We start from the raw sequence: 8,350 nt of genomic DNA on the forward strand, positions 1-8,350 counted from the left end.
AAAGAATAGGATGAGCAGGGAAAAGAGTAGGATGAGCAGGGAAAAGAGTAGGATGAGCACGGTAAAGAGTAGGATGAGCAGGGAAAAGAGTAGGATGAGCAGGGAAAAGAGTAGGATGAGCAGGGAAAAGAGTAGGATGAGCACGGAAAAGAGTAGGATGAGCAGGGAAAAGAGTAGGATGAGCAGGGAAAAGAGTAGGATGAGCAGGGAAAAGAGTAGTATGAGCAGGGAAAAGAGTAGGATGAGCACGGTGTCACACCATGGGTGTGTTTTTCCCATGGAGGACAGTAGTGGATATATTTGACAAATCAGCAGGACAGAAAATCAAACTCCGGACGGCAAAATGTGTATGATCAAGACAAAATACTATTTAATTACGACAAATAAATATATTAAACAAACGGAAATTTACTATGTACAAATTATTTCAATTGAATTATGCCACTATATGAATTACTTATACTTTGAGTGACGGATACTCAACTATATCATGGCATTATAAGGATCCTGTATTATGTGTTATACGGCCGTTTCCAATACCCCAAAACAAATGCAATCACCCCCCTAAACAGTCACTGTTCAAAACCTTTTGAAGGACTTGCTGTGTTCAAAGCTCACACTTGTGACACGGGTGGTCGATTTGGAGCACCAGTCACACACACAACATCCCTCCGGCGCTTTGACGATCCCACTAAGGCGGATGAACTCCGGGCTTGGGGAACTTGGGTTACCTCTCCGGGCCTTGGAATCTGGCTCGATGCCTGACGGTCCACACAGGACTCGGTTCCGAATATTCCTCCTGACTCTCTCGGTAGACCGTGAGCTAGTCTTGGGAGTTGGCTAACTGTTGTTCACACAGAACAAGCTATCTGGTTCACCAAGAACCTAGGAATTCTCTATTCCCACAGGGAAAAGCCCTTTAAAAAAAGGTTAAACATAATTCACAGTGAAAATTAGAGTGCCTACCGACTTATGATCAAATTTACATTCGCTCCATGCTCAAGCTCAACCCAAATTTCTGGAATGAAAATGGCATTAAAAATCTTCAAAAATTCTTACAATTTATCCTACTTCATCAACTATATTAATTTTAATGAAAATAAACTTGATTACAAAAGGCAATTCTATACATCAATCTCTAAAGATTAACTTCAAAATGCACCATTTCTGGACTATCACTATTCTCCCAAAATATTCATAATTTCTGTACTATGCACTTCTATTACTGAATTATATTGTATAAAGCAGGATGAAATAAAACTTACAGTTTGCAGGATAAACTGGCTTTTTAAATCATGGGCCACGCCCTGGTACACACAGTACCACTGTATATACATGTACATGTACATGTACATGTACTCACACAGGACTGCACACAGGACTGCACACAGCGAAGTTTAGAATAGCAGTGCCCTGGGGAATGCACATGGCATCCAAGTCCTAACAAAATTACTCAACCATGGCATTAATTTGCATACTGTCATTTGCATAAGAAAGATTTAGCTCTGCTGTACACTCTGGGTAGCCTCAATTCTGGATGGGGGAGAATTAAATTAACTTGTGCTAAAATAAATGTATAAGTGAAAATCCCATAATTAATTACATTAATAAACACAATGATAAATACAAAAATTGAAACATTATTTAAAAATATAAATCACACTTTGTGACACACGGAAAAGAGTAGGATGAGCAGGAAAAAGAGTAGGATGAGCAGGGAAAAAGAGTAGGATGAGCAGGGAAAAGAGTAGGATGAGCACGGTAAAGAGTAGGATGAGCAGGGAAAAGAGTAGGATGAGCAGGGAAAGAGTAGGATGAGCAGGGAAAAGAGTAGGATGAGCAGGGAAAAGAGTAGGATGAGCATGGAAAAGAGTAGGATGAGCACGGTAAAGAGTAGGATGAGCAGGGAAAAGAGTACGATGAGCACGGAAAAGAGTAGGATGAGCCCGGAAAAGAGTAGGATGAGCACGGAATTGAGAGCGCACAGGTACGCAGAGAGCATGCGCAGGGGGGTATGTGGAAATGAGCTCAAACAGACAGGTCTCGGCACAATATATATTAAACCAATTCATCCGTTTCTTGTCATTCGTGAATCAGCCTTTATAACTTCAACATGAATACTTTTTCTGCAGTCAAACCCCATGCTTGTAACCAGTGTGATAAAAGCTTTGGACGGAGATATAATCTCTGGCGACATACCGAAAACGCTCATGCTGAAGATGAATCTGAAATGAATGGGGTTAACGATGATTCTGAAATTGAGGTTATTCAATCTGATCATCCTGACGTGGATGAATCGGGCTCGGAAACGGATTCGGAGGTAGAAGATGACGATGAAGATGAGTCTAGTTCTGAATTAGAAGACAATGCTACTTTCCAAGACTAGTTGGAAGAGTCCAAAGAAGCGACTCGTGAAATGTGGAGCGAAAAACATGAAAAGTACATCAACGAGGGTATGGGTGAAGATCAGGCCAAGGAAAAGGCCGATAGGAAGACCCTCTGGGCAGTCAAGCAAATCTTTTTTGACAAGTACAGAGATTTTCTGTCAAGCTACCTACATCTGAAAGATAACGATACTCATCAAGATATTGTGGACAATCTCGAAGAAAAAATATATAAGGGCATTAGCGTACAAAAGGCTCTCGGCAGAATTATGCCTAAACACCAGATGAAATTTGACGGATTGTTCCATCAAGATGAAGAAGACGTCAGCGAGGAAGACAGTGACGATTAAAGACTAGTCAACATTACAATGACGATATAATTGCGAAGAAATACATTGGGACAGACAAATAAAAACACTAGAGATTTAATAAAGCAATAATAAAGTCAATAAAGCAATAATGTCATAACGTATATACTTTCTGCAGTTGTATTTTTCTTTGTTTGTGTTGTCTTATCAATCGGAAAAGCCTACTCTCAGTCATAAAATTAGCGCTTGGACACGCCCTCTAAATAACCCCCGTAAAATACTCGTAAATGAAACAGTCATCCTCGATTTTGTAAACAAATCCGGCACGGAGGTACAACTAGGGTTCGGTGCATTCCTATACAGACAGCGTTAAAGGGGCACCATTTTTCCCATCGAACGCCAATCCCCCCACCTCCTCAACACCCCCCCCCCCCCCCCCAGTGGTTTCTCACACATCCGCAAAAAGACGAGCACGTTACGATTGAATTTTTAACTATGGATAGGCTTTAGCTTGGTTTTGGGGTCGTTCTAGTACGAAATATTACAAATGCACAATGGTGATTGTGTTATTCCGATACACTCAATCGGGCACTTTCCAGGCCGTAGTTCCCTTTAAAAACCACATGCCCGCACGTTTTGTTATGGCTTTAAACCACTGAATCCATTCCTTATTGTACGCGCATCTGCTGACTATAGAGCCTAATCGATAATTTAGCCGTCACGGATTAAGAAAACTTGAGCGCTATCTGATCGGACGGCCGTAATGTATACAGTAGTGTGCATGTGTACTAGCATTTGCTCTGGCGGATGCCAAAACCTTCCCTTCTCTACGATCACCGCGCACAGACATATATTTTTACTTGGATGATTCTGGTGGCAGTGTAGAAGAGTGCCATTGGTATTGTATCGATTAACAAGAGGAATATAGGCGCACGGACGGAGTTATTTATTTGCTCCAGGATCGGTGCGATCATCGAGGGGGTGATCGACCACCGGTCTCCGTACAGACGCATGGATTATGGATCGTGGATTTATCATATACCCCCATGGCCGACACAGGTTGTACCCTGCAAGTATGCTGCGGTGAGTGTTTGTTTATACCTTGGAAAACGCAACGTGCACAATACCCATAAACCCACTAAAATAAGTCTTCAAATAGACAATCGTACTAGTTTCAGTTTGATCAACGCAACATTCATTTTTTTGCCATCTATCGCTGCTTTCTGCTGTCGAGCATTCGGAAATCCAATTACTTTTTGTATCGATCGGATTAACTTTTTAACAATACTAGTGCGCTGACTTGGCACGCGCCCTCTCCCGTCTATTGTTGGGGGATTAAAGATCCGACCAGCTGGTCGTTCACAGGGACTAACGTATGAAACTCATATTCGGGCTAAGATCCAAATGTACCATAAAAATATATATATTTTTTCCATACCTTATGCAATCTTTCCCATAGAATAGGTCAAACTGTACCCGGTCCCTTATACCCACACCTATTCCCCATTCATCCCATCCATTCATTAGGTTAAACTGTGTTAAAAATTTCCACATCCCTTAATTAATATTTATATCTACATATTTCCATATTTACATATTTATGTGACCTTTACATATTTCTAGGCCCAAGGTCAAATCGTACTAAGAAGTCTACCTCCACTACTAGTGGACATTGTAGTTTTATCTAAAAACTAAACATCAGATGTTTTTGCTTAAAAACCAAGTGTGTGAAAAACACAAGAACTATTAAATACATATGTATACATGAAAAGTAAACACAAATGGAGATTGTCTCAACACAGTCTACATTTATACATTAACAATAATGCATGTCATTTATTACTACATGTATTCATAATTTTCAAAAACAAAGTCTAATTTTTGTCAAATTGTGGACCATGTTAATCATAGAGCTATATTAAATTACTAGAGCGCTAACTCCGTGTACAAAGCAATGCCTGCTGGGCGCATCCATATTTATGCACAAACTTATGGAAACCTAGAAATTTTGTACGGCTTTTGTACGGCTATTTGCATATCTGCGTTTGTATTCCATACCGGTGCTTTACCGAAGCCGATACGCCCAAATCGAAACGCACGATCAGCAAATGAGCGTGTCATTTTGCTCTACGCAAACAGCGCAACGCGTGCGCGTATTCGCTGCAGATGTTTTTTGCCGTCACGTTTTTTTGAACCGTCAATGACGCGCTTCAGTTGTTTGCGTGTGTTCTACTTGCGCGTTGAATATAGAGTACAGTTTCAAAATTAAATCCATCTAATTTCATCATGTTCTACAAACACGCATGAATTTAAAATGTCTGCGCTCAGGACGGATTCAAAGCGCTCCGCCCGCAGAATGGCGAGTTAGTGCTCTTGTAATTTAAAATAGCTCTATGATGTTAATACAAATACCTATATTTGCTTTGAAAATATGTGTTTATAGAAACTTCACACTTGTTGTCACACAATGATGAACATTATAACCACGTGAGGCACACAAGTTTTATCAAAAATAAGAACACTTTACGCAGCTCTATGCCAAAAATGTTGCCCGTATACTGGTGTTTGTCATGCACTATCGATAAAAATCAAGACACAAAACTTTGGCCAAAAATGTAAATATTATTTCAGTTATTATTAATCATAATTAATAATATTAATTATTAATCATAATTTCATATCAATTACCTAATTTTTTTGTAATTTTTTTAAGGTGGAATGTTCACACTGCCTTATATCAAGACTTCTCGGACACAAGATGAATAAATTGCTTGTACAATGCTTATTCAAGCAGCAATCTGAAAATATGCTGGTTTTCTATGATTTTTTATTGATATTTTCATAATTGAATGTGCACAATAATAAAGTACTAACCATCACCAACCGTTGTGTCAAGTTTGATATGCATACATTGCTTTGTTTTTGAGTAACGGGCAAATTTTACGGAATTGTCTGAAAATTAAGAGTACCGTTGTTAATTCATAGAAAGCCTTAAGAATGACCTTTGACCTCGAGCCCCCAAATGGCATTGTTTGTCAATAAAAAAATCATACATATCTCGGCAACCATGCACACGACCGATTAAAAAAATGCCAAGTGTTTCTGAATGGGAAAGTATAGTTTTTAGGCCCATATCGGGTCTCAGACAAGCAAAACTAGTTGTTATGACTATAGGGTTTGAGGCAAAATTTAATTGAAGCATGACATTGACATGGATTTCAACGACTTTTGCCGTTACCAAAATAAAATGAAATCAACGAATTTGTCGTAATTTTTCGATCATTGTTTTCGAACCGAAACCAAAATTCTTAGACAGAATTGATATACGGGGTGTTTAAAACAAAAAAGGAAACCCAACTTCAAAGAATGAGTATGGACAGACGATATGTTTACTGGCTATAAAACTGGTATCATCTAAAAGCGTAATCTCTATGCTTTTCAATGAAACTATGTATCGGTTTTCTGAATCATGCATCAGTGAGCATCATTGTCTTTAAAACTGGATGCAAAAATGCAGTTGGTTCACTTTCATAAAGAAAAATCCACTAGGCACGGTGTGCCTATTTTTACAAAAATGTCTGTGAAATGGCTTGAATGTTAATCCTCGGGAAAATGGAACATTGTTATAAACGTGGCCTAATTGGTCGAAACGAGAAATTCATGACAAAAAATAAAATGTAGTTTTGAAACTATCCCGATTTTTTTTTCTTTTCATGCACCCGTGTCGTCTTCTTGAATACTTATTCTCATGCACACCATGCCTATTGTGTTTGACATGAAAGTGAACCAACTGCAATTTTGCATCAAAATCTCATGACAGTGGCACTCAGTGATGCATGACCCTGGCAATGCAAACAAGGTACATGTATAATTGAAAAGTGAAGAAATTACGCTTTCAGATGATAACAGTTTTATAGCCAGTAAACATTTAGTCTGTCCATACTGGTTCTTCATTAAAGTCGGGTTTCCTTTTTATTGAAACACCCTGTACAGAACGGAAGAGTAAGTCGTTTGCATTTGTTCCGTTCAATGTGCTGGAGACATTTTTGCAAATTTGCAAATGTATTTCTTCCAATCAATCCACACGGTGTAGACGTTTGAAATCAAACATAAGTATCGCTTCTTAAATTCGAGATACGACGAGTAATATATCCGCATAGCTTAACGTGCTTAGTTGACGGTGAATTTATTCGACACTGGTATCGATACGTATTGCGTCCGATACTTTGATTTCAGACGTTACGCGTAAACCAAAAGCAATGAAATTAACAAAAGCACGTTTCGTGTGATACATCAAACTTCAAAATCAAAAATTTAAAAATCCACTCGAACTTCGAAAAGTCAATTCGAAACTAAAAAAGTCAACCAGAAACTGCGAAAGGCAACCCAAGCTCAAAAGCTAATTCTAAACTAACAAAAAGGCAACTCCAAACGAAAAACGTCAACTTGAAACGCCATTGTAGTTTACCGACACCACAACAAAGTATTAAACAGCGCCACCAGGCGCATTACATGTTGACCTAGCCGGATTACCATCCAGGTCATTGGTCATCTTTGCCAGTTGAAAGTTTTTACTGGTTTATTGATTGATATGTGATTATTGTTAATTGGCAGTGGCGAGACTGGGAAAGATAAGGCACATCCTGTTAAAAAAATGTTTGTACTTTACATTGTTTAATTGTCCAACTTACTGTTGTTGAAGTTAGCTATAACGGAGGTAATAAACAAATCAAAATTCGATACTCAAAGAAAATAAACTCTAAGTACTTACATGTACGTGGCCAAACACTGGAGAAAGACAAAAACATGTATATGTAGGCTTTGCATACATGTATATGTAGGCCTATATACGTACATGTATAATTATGTACATGTAAATACATGTAGGTACAAGTGCATGCATAATTATACGCACATACAAGTACATGTAAAAGTACATGTACTTTGACTCAGGGCAGCGCAGGTAGCATGAAAATGTCCATCAACGATGGTATCCGATTGTGTGCTCTAAATGCAAATTAATCAATAGCTCTTGCTGGCAAGACAGAGTTTTGTCAACATGTTCTGATCGTGTACTTCTGGATTTTCAGGCCTTTATATGCATACTCGGCCCACTGATTTGGCGCGAAAATTTGTTAGAAATTTTAAGTGACTTTTCATTTCAGTCGATAAATACGATCGTTATCTTACACGACATTAATTTCTGATGACAGAATAATATAGTTTTCATGAGAAACTCAATCAATTTTGCGACAAACGTCCAAACATTTCTGTTTACGAACATATTTAAAAAAATTGTTTTAAGAAAAGTTTCGTTGTAAAGTACGAACTATAACGCTACAGGAACATCATTTTGTTCATGAAAATTTTATTTCATATAAAATATGTAACTAATCTGTCAAGCACGATTGTTGCGCAAGTGCACTTTGGTAATGAATATCATTAACATACGTTCGCCTTCCAAACAGGTCACTGGGACACACGGATGAATTAACACTCTGATTGGATAGGTTTTGCGTGACCTGTGACCTGCAAGTCATCACGCCCACGACCCTGCAAGGAATTTAAGCGGCTGCCGTAACGTTATTATTATTATTATAAATTTTTCACAAAGTCATGGGTTGCGGAAAGACTGTACAGCCCATCTTGAACCACTTC

The 8,350-nt window shown here is 38.5% G+C and overlaps 1 long non-coding RNA gene across 1 annotated transcript; it reads right to left on the minus strand.

The window, feature by feature from the left end:
- Positions 1 to 346: 346 nt before the first annotated feature.
- On the minus strand, positions 347 to 1,402 carry LOC119725833. The gene is made up of 2 exons (XR_005270739.1): positions 1,266 to 1,402; positions 347 to 917 (listed from the first exon to the last, which is right to left on the minus strand). It is a non-coding gene; the product is annotated as an uncharacterized LOC119725833 (long non-coding RNA).
- Between the last annotated feature and the right edge of the window lie 6,948 nt (positions 1,403 to 8,350).

The sequence above is a fragment of the Patiria miniata genome, unplaced genomic scaffold, assembly GCF_015706575.1.
Source record: "Patiria miniata isolate m_02_andy unplaced genomic scaffold, ASM1570657v1 HiC_scaffold_1, whole genome shotgun sequence".
Lineage (NCBI taxonomy): Eukaryota > Metazoa > Echinodermata > Asteroidea > Valvatida > Asterinidae > Patiria > Patiria miniata.